Genomic DNA, 21,257 nt, shown 5'->3' on the forward strand with positions numbered 1-21,257 from the left:
GCTGGCACGGTAAATCAGGCGTGCCTGATAGATCGCATGACAACTGGCAAACACCGCTACACTAATCCAAATGGATGTTTGTGGGTTAAATCATCACGCTGGTCATTAACCCGGAGAGTCAAGCGTAGTGGGCGAGGTCACCACCTGGTGTCTATTAATCAGATCTTACTCAGTATTGTAAAATAGAAGCTGGTCTTTTTTAGCGGAATGATGTCACAAGCGAGTCATTTGAGCAGGATGATGTCATAAGTTTGTGGAGTAGTCTTGATGGACGTTGGAGAGCATTGAAACTCATTTCCCATGAAAGATTCACACGCATCTGGTTCTTTGTTTGATCCTTTTAAGAATTCTGGGTCTTGGATTTGATGGAAAAACTTCACTAAGTTTGGTGCGCTGATCTCTCTCTCTCTCTCTCTCTCTCTCTCTCTCTCGCTCTGACTTTCTTTTCCTTTGTGTTTCTCTGACCTTAACCAATCCCCCATGTTTGCAGCTATTCTAAGGCATAGTTCATTCTGTACACGACGTAGATGCCCTCGGTTGGATGCTCTTAAGGTTAGGAAATGCATCTGTAGGGCTGTTTCACACAATGTTTTAACCCTTTAAATTTTTGTTTTATTTTTGTATACAGCCACAGAAATGGTGTCAGTGTAAAAGCTCGATGGCTTCCATTCTTGAATATAATTGTTCACAGTTTATATTATTTTTTATTTCTAGGGAATGTAGGATGGCATTAAACAAAATGGAATTACGCATTCTCAGAGACGATAAGGTCAGCAATAACACGATATCAACATTGAACTGCTTCGAGTAATATGCACATTAAACTGTTAAACGTCCTTGTATATAAGCATCTTTGAGAGTTCATAAGCCATCCACATTTGCCCAGTGATAAAGTATCCATTTTCTGTTACGACACAAGTCAAATGAAGTCTACGTTTCTTTACATTTTCTTCTATACGAATGGCTGTAAGAATAGAATGGAACTGAGCGAAATGCACCCAGCTCAGCTAAATTACAAGGCAGGCCAGTTTTATCGCCTACGGCTATAATACAGATAAAATATCCATGGTTAAAGCTTTTACGAGAGTTTTCTCTCTGGTGGCTTTTGTGTCTGTTGAGCTATAAATGCCTGTGGTCCACCAGTTTGGCCCGGAGACCCACATTTTCAAAATGGAGGCATTGAAAGGGATGTTGTGTTTTCAAAGGATGTGTTCATAGACATTGATCAAAGAAAGCACAGCTGGGGAAATTGTTTGGAAATTGAAATTGAATGTAATGGTAACAAAGCTGTTGTCTCTTTGCCGTTAGCCTCCGATGATCTTCACGCACAATTTGTGTAGTGCATTCAATCCCGACCGTTCCAATTGAAACGCTGAAGCAAACAACCAGGATTCAGGTTGGCAATAGAGTTATCAGTCAGTTACGGAAAAAGTTTTGTTTTAAATTAGCAGACTAATGCGGATGCATGGTATTGAAGAAAAGCAAGTATGATATATGAGAACTTGCTTAATACCCAAAACATGTTTAGTTAATAACGCAAAGCTTGATTTCTTAATCTAATTGTCTTCATTTTCCCTGACAAGAATTAACTGTTTAACTGGACTTATTTATGAGCGCTAACATTAAACAACACAATCCCAAAGGCATTCGTAACTATATTAAAAGGTTGCTAATTCGTACGATTTGTAATCTTGCTTTCGCTGCAGTAACGTAGTATTGCTTTTTCTTCGAATAATCGTACATTTTTGTGCCATTGGCATCATGCAAATTCATGTGAATTAGCCACCTCGTAAAATAGTTACGAATTCCTGTGAGTTCAGGTTGTATAAACTGTACAGATGGGCATGTTTTAACATAAATTAACTTAAATCCATTTCAGCATTAGTCATTACAGATGCATTTGTGATCTTAGTTTCATTGCTTATATCTTATTTTATTTGATATTTTATTTTGCTTGCCTTGTGCTGGAACAAATCATTTGAAGAAACCACTAAGGCATGTTTACCTGAATGAATTCAACCTTTCTTTGGGGGTATAATAGAGCATATGGAAGGAAGAAAGAAAACATTTTCTGTTGATAGATTAGGTCGTTGTTGGAGAATATCAGATGGGAGCAGTAGTTCTTGGGGTCACGGGCTGAGCTTTTCTCCAAACTCACTTAAATACTCGTGTAAATATTCAACTGCAGGCTCTGTGCTTCTGTGTAACTTCTGTGTTTCCTAACAGGTATGAATGTCAGCTTTCGTTTTTTTCTCTTTGAACGCAGCAAAGACAAAGGTTTAATTGTCGTTTTCCTTCATTGCAAACAGTCGTATGCCGGAGAATGTCTTGCGCTCCTGACATTATTCACACCGCTAAATGGAGGTAATTTGCCAAACAGAATTTTTCAGCTTAAAATGCTGTAATATGCTGAATTGATTGTGTGCATCCATTACTGCGCGAAAGGTTTCGTTTGGGCTTAGAAGTGAATGGGCGCCTTACAGAATGCTTCACTTTTTTGCCAAACGAAACAATCACATTGGCAGAATACTGTTCTAAATTGCATTGCTATGGCTTGGCGACGTGACCTCAAATTTTCAACAGACAGATGGTTTAGGAACGCGTCTTGCATAATGAATCAAAATATTTACCGTCTGTCTCGTCAGAGCATTTATTCCATAAAACTGCCACATACAAATGAATTGTTTTGTACTTTGTGAATATAAACTCTGCTAATTAAATGCTGGTTCTACATCTTGCTTCTAAAACAAACTTGCACTGAAAAAACAACCATTAAAATCTCAATCGTTTTGGTTTTAGTCCATATGTGGGAAAAGGGACCTAGATGAGTCATCCTGCACAGCACAGATTTTTATCCAATCAAACGTCTCTTAAATAACAATATTCAGACTCTAATACCACATTCACACAAGGAACAAGCAAATCACAGTTCATGGATGATATGGGCTTTGAGGTTCATGTAAATTTTTGTTTAGTCTTAAAGATTAAAGTCACGCTTGTAATACATTAGTTTCACAAAGCTGACAATACATATTTCTAGATTAACAAACAAGACAAAGGCAAACGTAACAAGAATCAGAATCATTTTGGCTTTGCCACTGTGATTGAATACAGAGTTTTAAAAGAGTCTTTCAAAGAAAACCGCTCTCTTAAGAGAAAAAATTACTCTTTGATTGATATTTGCCATGTGAATATGCAGATCTAAAAAGGCAGGTAGATATAATAGCTCTACAAAATTTTTTAAATCATTTCCAGCCTAACAAAAACCAACAAACACAAGTGCCAAGCAAGAGAGGAGGGAAAATGCCTCCGCTGCAGGACATTTTTCAGATTTTTCTTCTTTCTTTGGCATTAACCTTTAGTTTCCCATTCTGCATGCCTTTTCTGTAGTCGGGAGATTTTCGAACAGAAAAGGTTACAGTGATGATACACGCGCTGTTGTGCACATTATTTACCAAACTCCCATTTGACTGAGGTGAGCTTTAAACATTAGCAGGAACGTCTCCTAGCAACAACAGGTATAAATGCTGGAATGCTTCCCGGCGGCAGCGAATTAGACGATATAGAACCTTCACGGTTGCCCTTTTGACCCATGAAAACCTAGAGCAATACAGAAAATGCATTATGTGTATGTTTATACCACTCGGCATGTTTTGTTTGCTGAAGCTGTTTGATTTGAATTTATTTTATTAGGTGATGCTTTCCAACCAAGGTGCACAAATCCCATTAATGGCTGAGGTACGGTCAACAATAAGATCTCTGGTGTTTCTCTGAGGCTAGTGGTAGTTCACCAAAAAATAAAAAATGATGTTGACATTTATTCACCCTCAAGTCATGAATGCTCTATATGAGATGAAACACAAAAGAAGATATTTTGAGAATATTTAAGTGGTTTTGTGTCCGTACAATAGATGTCAATAGGGGTCAATATTGTTTGGCTACAAGCGTTCTTATAACTATCTTCTTGTGTGTTCTGTAGAAGAAAGAATGTCAAACAGGTTTGGAATAGCCTGAAGATTAGTATATGAAGAAATATTTCTGTCGATACTGTCCGTTCGAGCTGTTTCTTTATGAATTTACATTTAGTCATTTAGCAGACTCTTTTATACAAAGCGACTTACAAAGAGATAATTTCAGTTCTTTTTTGCAGCTGTTAGCATCTTTTATACATTATAATCCGTTTTTTCAAAAAAGTCTACCTACAAAAGTCTAGCCTGGTAATCGACGTCACGCTGCGTTGAATGTTGCGCCATCTTGGGAGGAGGGCTGCCAGTGCGTTCAATGCAGCATTTTGAAATATAACTCAGTAGGTCGATCTTGCTGTGTTAAAAACTGCAATAGCATTATGGACAGTTGCTCAGGAAAAGCCAATGGCTCTTTCGTTTTCGGTTTCTCCATTTATCAAGCAAAACAAGTAACAGTACATATCAAACTATAAAGATGTACTATCCTCCCAAGATGGCGGCGCCACTGCAACATGAAACATAGGGCGAGACGTCAGCTTCACATTCTCTATACCTACGTCAAGCACATTTTTCACAGCTAACCAATGAGAAGTGAGTAGCGAGACCTGTCATTTCAACAACAACATGCGAGGAAGGTGATTGGTCGAGGAGGATCAAGCTCAAAAAAATAAAATGGCGGCCGAGCACATGTTGGAGCACAGTTTTGTATAAATGTAAGTTTGATTATCTCTTTCAATAACGTTTGATTGCATTTCTAGAGAAATTAGGATTGTCGTTTTTAAATGTGTGATGGGTTATTACATAGATGCTCTCTTTCTATAATTCAAATAAACGTGGATAAAAATGTGCGATTAAATATTTTAATCGATTGCCCTAATTTATATATATACATATATATATATTTCCTATACATATGTTCTATGTATTTTCCAGTCCTCTTTTGATGGACAGGATATATTGGCCCTGATCATTGGCTGTTTTTAAACTATTGACCAATAGCCGATAGTGTGAAAATTGCCTATATAGACCCATAACGATTACTTGTCATTATTCATTATTTCCTATGCATTCTATATTTTAGAATAAAAATTAACTTTTATTAACTATAAACTATAAAATAACTCAAATTGCTGTTCAGAATAATCAAAACTGTTGCATAATTTCTTTTTTTTACATTTGTGCTTTTCCATAGTTTCGAGTTTACTTTTACTTTAAAATGTGGGAAAACATTTGTAAATTATGCTAAACTTCTATTGAACCTTTATTTTGCCATAGTGTCACCATGGTACCGTTTTGTAAAAGTACTGTAAGATATATTAACCGTCTTGTTTACATGCGCTCCTGTAAACCAAAAGTCTCCGTCGAACATTCTGTTACAAGCAAAGCTTTTAGGATGAGTGCATTTTGATGCCAGTGGAACCATAAATATTTAACTGAGTCGAAATCTAGGTTTTATGTTTCTTTGTTCACCCTCACATTCAAGGTATACGTAGGCCTGATTGTTTTTGTTTGCTTTTAGCATGACTTCCCTATGATTCCATGTAACCGTAGTCGTAACATGATCGCTTGTAATGTAATCCACAGATAGTCACAATGACAAGCGCTTTACAAGATGTGCCAACAACCACACACACTTTTATACGTTATATTGGTTAATATCATTGTGCTGACTGCCTGCAAATGTTCCAATAATTTACGATCGATACTTAGTGGTGAGATCAGTCTTTACTTTCCATCGAGTGTTTTATGGGTGCCTGGAACGGCATTTTAGGACAGCACTTAGCCTGATTACAGTTGTCCCTCTGCATATCGTAACACGATGACAGTTATTTCTTCTATTGTGTATACCTGGTCAAGGACGATTTCACATGCATTGTCTCTATGGTCCGCAGGACCTGAGTTGTCATTTGTGCGGGGCTCAGATGCAGAACCGCTGTTTCTGATGAGGTGGGCTGTTCCACATCTGTTCAGGTCAGCTGTGCATTTGCAGGTCTTCAAGGTCAAAACCCATATCTGGCACATCCTGTATGGATAACATTCTTTATTTTGAACAAACACCTGGTCTCTTTTACCTGACCTTCACGGTCCTGTCCACTATCTTTGTGAACCTTGCACCCTTCTCACATGTACGTCTAATCTTAATGGAACATTGAATTACACGTCATGTTTTTGATTTATTAGCTGACGTTTTGGGCTGTTTGGAGAACATAGCTGCTGTAAGAGGCTCCACTGAGATCCAGCGTAATTTTCTCAGAGTAGACGGATGTTTTTTTAGGAATCTGTAGGGTTCCGTCAAAGCGATTCGGGATGTGTGGCATCCACATAGGGTTGTTTTGATGGAACTTGGTTGGGATTGAAATATTGTTAGGCATCGCGCGCAGCGACAGATCATATGCTAAATGTGCCCCAGGCCATTGCCAATGGCTTCATTTTGCGGTGTGGAAATGTAATTACACTCTTTGAGCACAGGCAAGAAGACTTTATGGAATATATTAGCTATATTAGACACACTTCTTACCAGACAAATTAAAATGGGTTGCTGCTGATCCTCTCTCATTGGGCTCGGTTCGGAAGGTGGAACTGACAAATTGATTGTTATTGGTTTCGACCTGAAAAATGCAAGTTTTCCATTTCTTTTATCGACTGTAAACAGCTCCCTGGTAAAAAAAGGAGCATGGCTGGTCACAAGTGTTGTGTTGTTTGGATAGGAAGCATCCTGCTTTCAGTTGTGCAGATTTGGCAAATCTAACCTGAGTTTGCAAGATTGTGGAGACATCTCTGGATAAATATTTAAAAGAGTTTATGAAAATATGAAAATTCTGTCATCATTTACTCAACCTAAAGTTGTTCCAAATGTGTATTCTTTTATTTGAATACAGACCATAGAAAAATTGCTTTATAAATGTCTTTGTTCTGTTGAATACAAGAATGTTCGAAAACAAACTTTTCGCTGCTATTTTTATTTTTCCTACTATGATAGTCAGTGGTGGCCAAGAAATGTTTGGTTACAAGCGTTCTTTTAAATATCTTTATCTGTGTTCATCAGAACAAAGAAATGTATACAGATTTGGAACAACTCGAGGGCGAGTAAATGATGAAATTGGGATATCATCTGTCATTTTTCTTCCTTATTGGTCAAATCTTATTTGCAGTTGTGAACATTCACCAATGACTTTTTGAGTATGCATGATGACAGTTTATTTTTGTCTTATCTATTCATTTAAGAACTATGAACATTAGCCTTTTATCAATGCCCAGACTGTTGATACAGTAGACAGTTGTTTAATTATTGTTTTCCAGTCTCATGACTGCCACTGTGCTTGGTAGGAGGTGTGCTTGGATATTTAAATGCAACAGCTACACCCTGGGCTACAGAGCCAGTCTGTGTTTTCAAGATACACCGTTTGGCGCTTATTTACACCAATAAATAATCCAGGCAAGCCTAACCTCTCAGTTGGGTCACTGCTGCTGATTGCATAACACATTCAGGTAATCATACAGTCATCTCTATGCATAGTTAGACATGCATGTATGGAAATTTGTTTGTGTGTTTGAGGGAGGATTGGAATGAATTGCAACCCCCCAATTGGGTTTCTTTCGTTGAAACATGTTGTAAATTACAGCTTATTAAAGACGCACTGATAATGGCTCATCAAAGCTTTAATAGTTAACTATATACATTCAATTATTTGCATAGTATCACAGCACATAAATAAACAATGGACTGAATTTTACCATATTGAAATCTGTTTTGTTTATTAACAAATGTTAGCGTACTATATTTCAACGTATAATCAAATATCAAAATGAATGAAATTTCCATTCTGAATCATCACAAAGTTGGCTAAAAATACCCATTTCATACCCCAAGCCCACGGAAACCCACCTGCGGAGTCATTTAACACTAGCAGGCGTATATCTTTTTTTAATTTGACCTTTTCGTTTATGACAAAATGCACACATACACAGTTACCCAGCTGGAAGAGTTGCCCGTTAACCCATTTATTTCTTCCACCGAACTCCTTCATCATTTCTTGGGTCATTTGGGGACGTCTTTACTCAATACCCAGAACACAACATCTTAGAATCTCGAACAAACAACGATCAGTGCCCGTGAGTAGGCCTGTCCGCGTGTTAGTGGCGTTGTTCTAAGTGTCAGGAGTACCCAGCGGAAAAGCGATCGCTGTCTGCGGCTCATAAATATAATTTCCTTGAAACCTGTGAGCCGGGTGCTGCTGCGTGGAGGTTGTGATTGCATTGAAGGTGACAGCCGGCATCAAACTGCCTGTTTCGGTGTAGTGACCTTGTGGGACTGAAGACTGGGGGAAGCAGAATGATGGATTTCGTGGCGTTTATGATGCCCCTTGGGGAAGACCGGCTGCCCAAAGAGCATTTCAAAGTAAACGATCTTTTCATTTTATAGTAGGAACAGCCCCCAAAAATGTAAAATGCCACGCTTTGTTATTTTACTCGTAGTTTTTACACACTTTATTGAGATTGTCCCGTTTCTACTAGTTCAATGGCACCAATTGGAGACCCCTCTGCATTGCATAAAAGTGATTTATAAAGAGGATGAAGGATCAAAGGATTTTTATAACTTTGGTAAAACAGGAGTTTAATTTGGACTATATCAAGATAAGTCTTAGAAGTTTTGAAGTTAACACAGAAAACTGGTCTATGCAGTCACAATAAGCGAATGAAGAAATGATGTGATAGATATTATTGCTGTTGTTATCATTGTAAAGACAACAAAGTAATGGCAACACATTTTATTTCTCAGTGCAGCACCAAGTTTGCAAAGGTTTTTTTTAAATGATCAGGCAACCCAATCTAAATTCGCAAATCATTTTACAGAGGTCTTATGTTCAAAGTTGTATCCTAAAAGGCAAAATGCATTGAAGTCTTTGGTTCTGTGATGTCTTACCTGTTCATGTTCATGTGACATGACCCCTTGAAATCAGGCGTTAAAATGTTGTTGTCATTGAATTAACATTTACATTTACTCATTTATCAGACGCTTTTATCCATTTCCTGCAATGTTGTGCACCATGCATCTTTATGTATTTAAGCACGTTCATGTGTTTGCATATATCTATTTTTCCTCATTACCTGCCAGTGTGTCACAAGAGCCAGCATAAACCTGTACGATTGCCGGAAGATCACAATATTATGCGCGTACAAGCTCCACCGAAAGAAAAGCCAGAGAGGCGAATAATGGGCAGAAATTAATTAATGAGTGGCTGTTGAAGTTGGTGGGTTCAGTCACTGAGCAGTGATGCCGTGCAAGGTGCTGAGCTGGCTAATGAGATGTGGAGGCAGCCGGTATTAAAGAGCTGGGCTGTTTTAATGGGAAAGGTCATGCATGTCGCCCGCCATTATTGTTCCGTGTGTCCTGCTGACGCCACAGCCAGTCTAGTTGAATAGAGATCTCAACTTACTAATAGGCTAGAACTTCAGGAGCGATGTATTAAACCTGTCCAAAACTTACCTGTGTTGTCACACTGTACGTCGGTAGACGATGAAGTCGGCAGGTAGATAACTGCACTTTTGTTTTAGAAAAAGAGAATTGAAATAGAATGTTGAGGACATTTATTGTAACGTTAACATGCTGCCAGCAAGATTTTAGATTGCTATAATCTGAAATGATGATCTAAATCTTATTATAAAATGGATGGTGAGCGTTATAAGATAAGGCCAGTCAACCAAAAGGACAGCGTATAAATCTTCGAGTGGAATTGTTATTATAAGTTTGTATTTCACCATGACACAGTGTGGTATAGTCTCTGTGTGACTTTTTCTTTGTCTGTGGACCACAAAAGAAGAGATTTTGACGCATGTCCTGTGGCTTTGTACATTATTTAATGGTTTGCAGACCAAGTTACATTGACATCAGTGTGTTGTGTGATATTGAAACTCCTATTTTGAGATGGATACCCATAGCAGGCCACACCCCTGCATCTTACTTTAAGTCTGTCGATGCGTGCAGAGGATTAGACGTTTATATTCGTACGGGGGCTAAAGCTGTGAGTTGACAAAGTAACATATATCACCTTGTGAGGCTTAGAGAGAGAGAGAGAGAGAGAGAGAGAGAGAGAAACGAATTGGCTATGACGATTTAGCTATTTATCTAACTTATGAGAAAATTATTGAGTGGAGAAAAAAATAAATCGTAGCCTTTGTAGGAAGCAATCCTAATTTTCAGGTCAGTTGAAAGCATCGTGTTTTTAGGGGTCTTTTGTTATTGCACTGCGAAATATTTTTTTTTAAATCATCCTTATAAAAAGATACTTTTAGGTAAAAGTTAAGTTGTGTTTAGTGTGAATAATTTATTTAGACGGTATATCTTGAATAAAGTTATTTGTTACCCATCACCCAAACAACAACAAAACAATTTATCAATAGGAATGTCATACATACCAATATTTAGTTAGACGGCACACATTCGCCGTGGCATCGTTTCGATAAGCTTCTGCAATGTCACAACATTTATTCATGTCCAGAGTTGCATTCATTCAAAGATCTTATATTGATGATGGGAGAGTCGGACCGCTGCGCAAGTCTTCTCCAGCACATCCCAACGATTCTCAATGTGGTTAAAGTCTGGACTTTGTGGTGGCCAATCCATGTGTGAAAATGATGTCTCATGCTCCCTGATCCACTCTTTCACAATTTGAGCACGATGAATCCTGGCACTGTCATCTTGGATCATTTGCCCGTGCAAGCAGAGAAGAAAAAACCCATTGATGGAATAACCTTGTCATTTAGTATATTCAGGTAGTCAGCTGACCTCATTCTTTGCTTGTTGCTGACCTGACCAATTGCAGCAACCCCAGATCATAGCACTGCCCAGGTGGGGACTTTTTTTCTGGACGGGCAGTTTATAGGATTGGTGGCCATATTTAACACACCCATGTTCATTGCAGACACAAAGTAGTTTTGCGTCCTTAAACCCTATCCTGATGACTGCATTTTTAACATGGCTTCCTTTAAATTTCAAGCTAATTTTTACGATTTCCCATACATTTTGGCTTGCTGGATAAGAACGGTACCCTGCCACGTTTGTTTTCCCTGTTTTACATAATTACCAATTCTCTGCTGTTTGTCGTGCGTCTTTAAAAGCTAAAAATGTCTACTTATACTCCGTGAGTCATTACAGAGTGATGATTGTAACATGTGTTTGCTGGCATTAACACAAGCTTTGACCCGTCAGTTTCAAATGGATTTCTCACACAAACTTCTCAAAGGTCAGTGTGTAACGTGACATCAATTGGCCTTTTTAAAGATGCTTTTACAGCTTGTTGATCTTATGTTATTTTGACATTAATGGAGTTTTCACTTATGGGTAATATGTGCTGACCCTTGCCGATGTCACATGGACATGACTTAGAGCAGAAAATAAGGCCAATGCACTCGTGACCTCATTGATAGATGCTCAGGGGCAGGTCGATATTCTCTGTTTGTTTAATTTATTGAATTGCTTGACCTATGGAATACAAGATCACAGCTGGTGCTTTAAGAATTGATCAGTTTGTTGACTCTTAAGCTAAGAAAAACTAAATTCACATTTTTATTTCGCTACATAATTTTATTCATAATATAATTCTAATTATTAATATGTATATAAAAACGGTCATATTTACATATAGCTATATTTTCCATATAGGAAATAAGAACACCCTGATTTGACCCCCTATACAGTGTATATTTTTGTGTATGGGTGTATATGCTGTATATGTATGCATATATAGTCGGTAATATTTATATAGTAATATTTACATATTGATTTGACCTCTGTCTGTATTCCTGCTGTACAAATTTTCATTGGTCTTATGAAATAATATTAGCGTTTCGATCTGTAATCTGTACACGTCTTTGCTAACCAGCCCCAAAATTTGCTTTGTAGGCAATAGCGCAACCCCAGTCTTCTGTGTCTGGTAATTAAGTGGTACATTTTTTGACACATTCATTACTCGACAGGCTACAGACGGCAGCATTTGCTGTATTTTATAGGTCATGACTGCTGTCGCACTGTCAGAAAACTGTTGATGGGGGAAATTATCATGCATTTAGAGTACATGATTTAAAGACCACAAACACTCGCGAATGTCGGATGCATTTTGAACAGCGAGAGGCTGCGGGACTGAGTTACACGTCAAAAATTGCTTCCAGATACTTTACAGAAACAAAAACTTTCACTCTTTCCAAAACAAATTCAGTTCCAAAACCAGGTGTTTATGGAATGTTAGTGTTTGTAAAAGTGAAAACAGTTGGTCTACGATACAATGCAAAGCTGCCTTCCCATTAATATTTTAGAAGAAAAAGTCATTATATAAGAGACAAAAACATAATAATGCCTTCCAAGAATTCTTGTTTCTAGTCCTAAATATACAGACTTTGCAAACAAAGACACCGTCCCATCAGAATCTCTGCTTTGCTTTGGCTTGGCTGGGTGACATTCATCGATATAAAGCAAACATGTTGAACACAAGGATCTTCTACACCGAGGTCATCCGCATCTTCACCTCATAGCGTCCCAACACTTCCCGGACAGATTGCACACACCCGGCCGGGTAAACAAGATGCACCATCAGTCTGGAACAAAAAGCTTCAGAGCTGATAGGCCGTAAAAGATATCGGGTGCCGGGACGAGTAGAGGAAATGATCACGGAGTAAAGAGAAGGTGTGATGGAGGTAGAACAGAATCGGGGAGGGGTGGACAGCAAGAAGAGAGAGGGGAGAATTGTGTACAAATGAGAGGCCGGGTGGAAACTGTAGATGAGGGAGACCGAGACAACGAGAAGGGGAGAGCCAGAGATCCGAGTGGTCTGGATTAGACCGGCACAGCATGCATGTTGATAGCACCCGACTGCTTGAGGGTGGCTGGAAATAAGACAAATTGTCCCTTGCTGTCAAGCCTTCAGGTCTGATTGATCTGTTATCTCTCGGCGCAATTTATCTCACACTCGCTTTATTACAGGGTGTGTGTGATGGAAAGAGGGTACAAGGAACACTGCCGCCGAAGAAAGTCGGTTTGCCAGCTGGTTAAGCTGGTCTCCCGACTCATTTGTGAAGATCTGCCAAATGCTCAAATGTATATGAATATCTATCATTGTGTTGTCCTGTCAACTTTCTCCCTTAACATATTGTACATTGCAATGATTTCAAGACAAATCTTCACGGTAACATCCCAGTCAAAACTCTTGCCGCTCGCTGTTTAACACGAATCAGAGCGTATCCTGGACCGCATTAGGGTTAACTACTCAAGACAGAGCGATTTGTTACGCAAAACAGTCTGTTCTCTCCGAGCCTCGTGAAAAAGATCCATGCGTCAACAAGAGCTGCTGTATTGTAAAAACCGAATGACTCGATCGGCCATTAAAATAATGAAATGCTCTAATTGAATTCCTCCTTCATTTAAGTGTGGATCATTATTTCTGTTTTGGTCTGTTGGAAGGGAAAAAAAGCAGGCTCAGGATTTTAGTCTGATGTCTGGAGATAATGCTCAAGTATGTGCGTGTTTTTGTGCAATATCTTAAGTACTGTGAGTTTGGCGGTTGCTTGTATAAGATGGATGGAATTGACTGATTAATTGCATTAGAGGGAATGCAGAGAGGGTCTGCTGCCAGATGCACGGGTGCTGAGAGGGTCATGACGTACGGAACTGTTTGATGGCAAGACTTCTCTGTTTGAGAGATCTCTGCTTTTACCACGGTACATCGTTGCAGTTTTATCCGGATGAAGTCTACAGACAGCCTAATCGTATTATTTCCTGATTTATAGGTTCTAATAATTCATGTACGCAATTGGAAACTATCTGCGGTTCTCTGTAATGTTTCATGACGTATTTTGATGACAAGATAAAATATAAATGTGGTCGAAGACGATTTACGGCAGACGCACTGCAAAAAAAGGCATTTTTATCTTGTTTTCCAATACAAAATAAAAATATATAAGCAAAATGGCTGAAGAGGAAAACATTTCTTGACTTTGTGCTTTAAACAATAAAAAACATCTGCTAGTGGGGTAAGAATGGTCGCAGTGGTTTATTTTTCTTACCTCTTTGTATATGTGTGAGTTTATAAATAATTAATTTTGATAAATTACTTATAAAAGTAAAATTGTTTTTAATGAAAAATATAAAGTTATAAAAATATTCAAACAATATGACATTATTGTAAATATTAAATAAAAATGAAATGTTAAATTAATAAAAAATGCAAGAATTAATTTAGTTCTTTATTGTTCAGAAAACGAGACTTCTCAGAATATCATCAGTCAATTTGCCTTGTTCGGAATCCATGTTATTCATGGTTATTCATTCTTACATCCATTTTACATAGATTTTAACATGTAGTATATGGGTTTCTGCATTTATTTCGAAGGTATGTTTGCTACAGTGTACAGATGTCACTCATGAAGTGTGGTTCCTATAGTTTTACCTATTTTCATGATTTCCAATTTAGGTAATATGGAAGTAAATTATAGATATTATCATGACAAATCTTGTTATAAATATATATATAGAATTAAAATTTAATGACATTTAAGTACATTTCCATAACTTTTCTGCTCCTGAAGTTCCCTCATCTTTCCTTGGTTGTGAAAACCTGTAGTATTCCATTCCAAACAGAGACATTTTAATATTCATCATCATCTGTCATTAAATATTTTTCGGTCTCATTCACGTGGAGGTCACACGCTCCATGCAGCAGACTGCATGTATCAGACAGGTAATCAGCACCTGGTGTACTCACCCGCCCGTCCTTTCCGGAACAAGAATAGAACAGCTTGATTTTTATTACTAATCTCTCTTCTCATCATGCGACTGAGACTCCAGCCGTCGGACAGAAATTACTCTGATTATTTTCAGCATATTGGGAAATAAGACCCAATTTCCCACCTCAATCTTTGAGATGATTTAAAGTGTAACCAGCCTGACACACTGGACAGATAGACACACCAGACCCTGATTAAAGTCCACCATCAAGAGAAGAACTTTTTCTGCAAATTATATCATTCTTAATTCATTTTGGAGCAGGAGCAAGGACCTTTCGCCGACCTACTTGGTTATTAAATGCAAAACGGTGAGCACACGCCTGCAATTTTCTGTGATTTAATGATACCTTCAAGGTTGTTTATAATCAAAAGAGGGTTTTTTACTGCATTGACAGGAGAAATCAAAGCTCCGCTCTTGGATGTGAGTTTCAGTCTTAAATCTAACAACTCCGTGCCAGGTATCGAACGTCACCTTTGATTCGTTTACTCATCCCCAAAGTCCATTTTAAGGTAATTACAGGTGTCGCTTCATTGAATTGGACCCACATGATGCGTACTGAACTACAATGGGGTCTAAACTCTTAAAGGGATGTAGTGCACCCAAAAATGAAAATTCTGACATCATTCAAAACCTGTATGACTATGACTTGCACAGAACAAAGAGTCGTATACAGGTTTTAAATGGTATGAGGATAAATAAATCTGTCTGTTAGCCAGGGAAACAAATTAGGGCCCAAATATTTAATTAAACTATTTACAGATTTATTACATCATTTTAATAATGTTTTATCGTGCTGCTCCGTGAAACTGAGAGGTACATGCACCGCAATTAGAAAATCTTGAGTCGTGGGAAATGTCCTTTTCCAGCCAGACTATTTCAACATGCAAATGATCATTTACCGGCGAACCAGCAGCATCCGATAAATGACTTGAAAAATTGATGACCTGGGTGCGAGCATTACCCCTGCAACAGCTCATTAGCTGCTCAGAACCGGCTCCAGTCTGGAGTGTATTTGGGTTACGGAGACCAGACTCCGATTGGTCTGGGTGTGTTCTGTTTTGCACTTAGATCTCCTTAATTACCCAGTAGAGTCATTATCTTCGCGTTTATCTAGGTATGAGAAACCTTTTCTCTGGTTTAAATGTTTGTTAAATATCCACACTATACGGATGACTTAGACATCATTGGAAAATATGTTTATGTTTGTGCCAGAGGCCCGGATCCCATTTTACCCAACAGTTAGAAATAAGAATTGGAAAGTTCAAACGGTCCGCCGCGGCCCTCTCTGTTCCACGTTCGGCCGTCACCGTTATAAATGCCCCCGATGTAAATGACGTATTGTCTTATGTTGCGATGCCCCCGAAGTACGTTGCAGCGGAGTAACGGGCACTTAATTCAGCTGTTATGCCACGCTTTTAAAACGAGAGATAAGCCAAGAGCGGCCAATTTCCTTCTGAGATGGGCAAGCTTTATTGATGGAGTGGACCGGGCTAATGTTTTTAGCCTTTTGGGTGTCCATCTGTGAGCATTTTTCCACTGTCATCACTACTCTGTTTAAGTAGCTCCAATGGCTTCTTCGGGCAAAGGGGAGATAATGTAGGCTATTTATCATGTAGGAATTCGATTTTCAGCCCACGGATCTCCTCATAAAAGAGTTACCAATCCATATATCAACCATTTAGTTGTCTGTTTTCATGAGCGGGAAATCATTTGTGTGCATTTTATTTATTTAGCACGCAGGTCGGGTAGGGGCCGGGGGGTGGAGCATTATGTTCGCCCGAATGGAGGAGAAAGATAGCCCAGGAGAACAATAAGCTGAGGTGGTCTTGGGTTTGTGTGCTAACCTTGAGCATGAATGGGTTTCTACATGAATCCTGTGTGTGAATATTTTCATGTAGAAATCCTTTTATAAGTTCACATAAAAAAAATTATTCTGAATTTAGAATAATTTTTAAAGTAACTGAAACTATTCGAGCTTTTTTCAGTTTTATTGTAGTTTTATTAATATTTCAAACGGCTTTATTTTTTATGTTAATTGTAGTAGTTCATTTTTTATATTTCTTCATGAGCAACTTGGGATGGCGTTAACAATACTAGTTCATGTTTGAATAAAATACAACCAACTAAACATTTATAACCAAAACAAAATGTTCAACGAATATTTTAATATAATATAAATATACATTTTAATTATGTACATAAGATAATACAATTATAATAATATTTGAAACCGCAAGTACTGCTGGACCAGTGTTTACATCTAGCGAAGTGGTCTATAAATGTAGTTTATTTTTATTTCAGTGTAGGTTTTAGTTTATTATTATTATTTTGTAAATTTTTCTGTTAATAATTTTGGTGACTAAGCCATTGGTGGATCTAGGGGTGATATCTTTGCGGATCTTGAAATCTTATTGGCCCCTGACGTGGCCCTGTCCTCAAAGGCTTAGCCTACACCTGATATTTTGGTCAATCGGATCACAAGTGGACGATGCTACATACAGGTGTAAACGGGGTGTGAAACGTTTTGAGCTTGTCAACTTTCTACCACTTTCAGAAGTCTAAAACGCATTGTGGTGTAGACGCTCATGTGGTTGAAGGCGTTGGAGGCCACAAGAAAATGCTTACTCTCCGTCTCCGCGCACTAGCCAGACAGGATTTAAACTTTACCGCCTAAAGACCTAAAAGGTTGGTTTAAAGATAAAAACGCACAAGGCACAATGTGTTGGGAACACATTGAAAGTTTTACCTTTGTAAAGTTGTTTCTTTAGATACAACATAATTATCATAGTTCCATGTAGATTTATAGCTTTAATGATTTTGCCTTTAAAATCTATGCAATAATAATCGAATGAGACCCATTGTCATGCAGGACAACACACTATAATTATTTTTGAGTGGGTCATTTCAACCCAGTGTGGATTATAATTTAACCTATGGGTTAATATGAAAATGTTTTGGGTAATTTAACGCAAGGGTTGGGTTTGTCCATTTTCTACCCAGTTCTGGATTGAAATAACCCAACATTTTTTTAAAGTGGAGGAAGGGAGTGTAACACTGGTCCATGTTGCCCATATATTTCCTCTTGTTACTTGTCTGTTTGAAGATTGTAAAATACCGAACTGTTGATCCGGTGTATTTGTCATTCGCAAATCTCATTTTTCTCATCGTTTGAGTTTCTAATGAGCCCTGGTGTTACATTACACTCAACACGCTTCTGAGGAGCACGACCTCCAGTCGCCAGCTCTTTTCTCTTATATGATTAACAAGAACGCGTCTCCTGAGTCAAGATCAGACGGGGTCAAAAAACTGCTTTTGATAAAAACCCTTTTGATGCAGACCTAGTGTTAATATTGACGTCCGCCGTGTCTTGCGGTTCTCCTCTGCGCTTTAGATCTGGACCCACACGTGCCTTCTCTCTCTGCTTGAAACCTCAGACACATACTTGTGTGTTTGGAAGGGCAGCTGGCCGTGTGCGGTTCAAGGTTGTGTTTGAGACGTGTTTAATGCACGCTTGACAGTAATTAATTGTGCTGGACACGGTTCTGGCCTTCAAATCCTCTCCTCTCTCTCTCTGTAATAATGCATCCTGTAGCATTCTGCAAAGTGACTTTGATAAAGTCACATGCTGATTCGCCGATATAGTTTATGTTAGTATAGCATGATGACATATGAAGCATTTACATTATTGAAGCAGTTTATTTACACAGCTTTTATTGATTGAGTTGATGTTGACTCACAATTGCCCTAGAGAAAAGGAAAAAATAATGTTTAAATATTTAACACAATGCTGGATACCGGGCAAGTTTTTGTATCTGAAAAGGTTTTAGAATAGTTTTGATATTGTAACATGTTTGTATAATTACAATAGTTTACATTCTGTTTCCTTTGTTGAGTAGATTTCAAAGTAAAAGTCACTGTTGTGCAGAAAGTACAATTAATATTTATATTAAACATTTTATTTACTGATAAAATTAACTAGGGAAATCTGATATATTATATTGTTTATATTTCATATGTAAGAAACGTATATTTAACCCCTTGATCGCTCAATGGATAACTATAGCTCTTAAAGGGACTGTTAAGAATAAGAATGATTTTAATGATTTTCATGTTATTCCAGATCGCTATGATACACAAAAAGAGAAACTTTAAAGAATGTTTGTAACCAAGATACATTGGGCGCCGTTGGCTTCCATACGAAACATAAAAACACTGAAACATTTCTCAAAATATCTTCTTGCATGTTCCACAAAATAAATAGTTATATTCAAGTTTTGAATGACTCGAGGGTGAATAAAAAATCTGATAACATTTTAATTTTTAAGTGCACTTTTCATTTATTTCATAAGATGCTTGTCAATTTCTTGGCAAGTTGAAACTATTGTGTGAGGTTTAATTTAGATTTAAACTTAATTTAAACTTTAAGTTTAATTTAAACTTAAAGTGAGCTTGAAAATAGCACCTTTCTTTTTTTTGATGACAGTAAGAGGCATATTCGTTTTTTAAATGTTACAGAGCAGAAATGTACTGCATTACAGGAATGGCATTGGTTTATAGAGCCCCATGCCAGGCCCCATTGATTGCTGTTATTCATCTTTCAGTTTTTCTTTTCTGTAATGGAATAGCAGGTGAGGTGATTTACATTTTTTGTAGATACATTTTCCTCATGGGTGATTCCATCTTTATACAGCCAATAGAGTACATCACAGCAGCAGAGGAAGCCTTCGTCTGATGCCGTTCCTCCAATGCTGTTTGAACGCTGCTCATTGAGAGTAAATATGTGTGTATAACGGTGATTGGCAGCTTTGGTTTTGGAGATATGATCCTCACCATCTGGACCAGCAGCAGGAAACAAACTATAAAAGCAATAGAGGCAGGGTTTTCAATTGTGCAATGTTAAACATCAGTAAACAGGTGAGTTTATAGCTCACATTCAGTACATTTTCAGTTTAAATCTGATAATTACATAGGTGTGTATTAGCTTATTTTCTTGATTCGAAAGAACAGTTTTCACTGACTTCGGACCATTTTGTCGTTTATTCATTGTACTAGTATGACCTTCTCTCTTCTGTAGGACGTAAAACATGTTTATCACAAGGAGACTGTATTCTATTCAATAAAAGCGAATGCCGCTGTAAAACTTTACACTCTAAAAAAAAACCGCTGGGTTATTTTCAACTCTGCGCTGTGTCAAAAAGGACAAACCCAACTGTTGGGTTATAAATGAACACATGCTGGGATGTTTTAACCTATTGTTGTTTACATATACACATTTTCAATTTAAGTTAATTGAACTTGCCCAAATTTATCCTTTGCTGGGTCGTTTAAACCTGAAATGCTGGGTTGTTTGGTGACAACCAAACCGACGCTTTTTCTCCCCCGTTCGTCCATTTTTTATCCAACGCTGTGTCCAAAATAACCATGCATTTTTTAGGGTGCGAATATTAAACAGTTTGATAAGAAATGTTTGAGTCCATATTGAAAACATTGACGTGACTGGCAATCTTTTTTGAGCTAAGTTCTCGATCTTTTCTGAAGCTCTAATTTAGATATATGTAAGATTCCATTTTTAGGAGAAATATTCGAGATGCAGGAAACTAAGCAAAAGTTTACATTCTTTTTTTATTTAATTTCATTGCTGTCTAATAGAAACACATTTTTACTCTTACCTTTACCCTTAGGGGCTGAGTCCACAGAGGCGTTTCTGCCAGCATACCGCATCTTTTTTTCAACGGAAGCGCCATGTTGTCATGATTCTGCCTAACCTTGTCTTGGTTTTCTGGTCTAGGGGCAGAATCATGACAGACCCACGTGTTTTATGTGGAGAGAAACATATTATGGTCAATCGGGACATAATGTGTTCTCTCCAGTCTCGTCATTGGCCCCGCCCCTCTCGTTCCTAGTATTGCTTTCCTCCTGTGTCTCATTACCCACACCTGCCCATTGTTATCTCCTTTGTTAGTCTCCCTATTTAATGTCCTCTTGTCTATTGTCTTGGGCTCATTCATTGTATTTGGTACTCTCTGCGTGTATGCTGTTTCAAGTCTGTGTTAAGTATCTAGTTCTTGTTTATTGTATTTAGAGGAGTCAGTCTAGTCTTGTCCTTAGTGTTTATGTTACTAGTTTGGTTAGTCCGTGTCCTGTTTGCAACCATTGTTTACCTTGCCCAGTTTTACCCCCTTGTGGGTTTTTGTTTTGTGTTTGGTTATTAATAAATCTTTGTTAACCCCGTCATCGCCGTGTCTGCCTGCAATTGGGTTCTTCTCCTCACACATCCTTGACACATGTATTGTTAAAACGGCTGCAGCTGGCATTCTTTTCCGTAGGCTCATCGCCGGCCCTTAGCATTTTTTACGCTCAGCGTAAATTATGCCTTCTCGTAAAAAAGCCGCCTTGCTCGTTTCTTTTAATCCATTGTGCAGGTGAAGTTTTTTTCATTCTCTCTTAGGAAAGGTCAAGAAATGATCAGAAAAGTTGGCCCTAAATCCCAGGCGTAAACACGGATCAGAGATGAG

The 21,257-nt window shown here is 38.0% G+C and overlaps 1 protein-coding gene across 2 annotated transcripts in view; it reads left to right on the forward strand.

The window, feature by feature from the left end:
• nkain2 (sodium/potassium transporting ATPase interacting 2) overlaps window positions 1–21,257 on the forward strand; it is a gene marked incomplete at its 3' end in the record, with an annotated part of 108,354 nt that overhangs the window by 1,194 nt on the left and 85,903 nt on the right. The gene's annotated exons all lie outside the window — the stretch shown is intronic.

This window comes from Barbatula barbatula (genome assembly GCF_947034865.1).
Source record: "Barbatula barbatula genome assembly, chromosome: 15".
NCBI classification, from domain to species: Eukaryota; Metazoa; Chordata; class Actinopteri; order Cypriniformes; family Nemacheilidae; genus Barbatula; species Barbatula barbatula.